Source organism: Saimiri boliviensis, chromosome 2 (assembly GCF_048565385.1).
Source record: "Saimiri boliviensis isolate mSaiBol1 chromosome 2, mSaiBol1.pri, whole genome shotgun sequence".
Taxonomy (NCBI): domain Eukaryota; kingdom Metazoa; phylum Chordata; class Mammalia; order Primates; family Cebidae; genus Saimiri; species Saimiri boliviensis.
The window spans coordinates 81,765,508-81,766,878 of record NC_133450.1 but is presented as its reverse complement, the minus strand read 5'-3'; positions in this window follow the sequence as shown (position 1 = coordinate 81,766,878).

Sequence of the window (1,371 nt, the reverse complement as noted above, 5' to 3'; positions counted from 1 at the left end):
CACAATTATCCTAGGGTTAGGGCATAAGTGATAGGAAGAAAAAATAAGGCTATGGAGGTTGGTAGAGGCAGGGTTATAGTCTTTTTTTTTTTTTGAGACGGAGTTTCGCTCTTGTTACCCAGGCTGGAGTGCAATGGCGCCATCTTGGTTCACTGCAACCTCCACCTCCTGGGTTCAGGCAATTCTCCTGCCTCAGCCTCCTGAGTAGCTGGGATTACAGGCACGCGCCACCACGCCCAGCTAATTTTTTTTGTATTTTTAGTAGAGACGGGGTTTCACTAGGTTGACCAGGATGGTCTCGATCTCTTGACCTTGTGATCCACCTACCTCGGCCTCCCAAAGTGCTGGGATTACAGGCGTGAGCCACCGCGTCCGGCTGGGTTATAGTCTTATAAAGAATGTAGTCCTACAGGTCAGAGATTACCCACCTTTTTTAAAAAAATTATTTAGAGATGAATCTCATTATGTTGCCCAGGCTGGAGTGCAGTGACTAATCACAGTCACGATCAAAGAGCACTGCAGTGTTCAGCTCCTAGGCTCAGGTCATCCTTTTGTCTTGGGCTCCCAAGTAGCTGGGACGACAGGCAGTGACAATGCTCTGAGCTTAATTTTTTGACTCTTCAAACTTCTTTTTTAATGTCAAAAACAGTACAGATTACCATGTGATAGAAATTGTGAGTTTAGCATCTATTGATTTTTTTTTTTTTTTTGAGACAAAGTTTCGTTCTCGTTGCCCAGGCTGGAGCACAGTGACATGATCTCAGCTCACTGCAACCTCCACCTCCCGGGTTCAAGCAATTCTCCTGCCTCAGCCTCCTTGAGTAGCTGGGATTATAGGCATGTGCCACCATGCCTGCTGATTTTTTTTTTTTTTTTTTTTTAGTAGATGGGTTGTACCATGCTGGCCTGGCTGGTCTTGAACTCCTGACTTTGTGAACTGCCTGCCTGCCCAGCTAATTTTTGTATTTTTTTTTCTTGAGACGGAGTTTCGCTCTTGTTACCCAGGCTGGAGTGCAATGGCGCGATCTCGGCACATCGCAACCTCCACCTCCTGGGTTCAGGCAATTCTCCTGCCTCAGCCTCCTGAGTAGCTGGGATTACAGGCATGCACCACCATGCCCAGCTAATTTTTTGTATCTTTACTAGAGACAGGGTTTCACCATGTTGACCAGGATGGTCTTGATCTCTTGACCTTGTTATCCACCCGCCTCTGCCTCCAAAAGTGCTGGGATTACAGGCTTCAGCCACCGCGCCCGGCCCAATTTTTGTATTTTTAGTAGACACGAGGTTTCACCATGTTGACCAGGCTGGTCTTGAACTTCTCAGGTGATCCACCTGCTTCAGCCTCCCAAAGTGCTGGGATTACAGGCA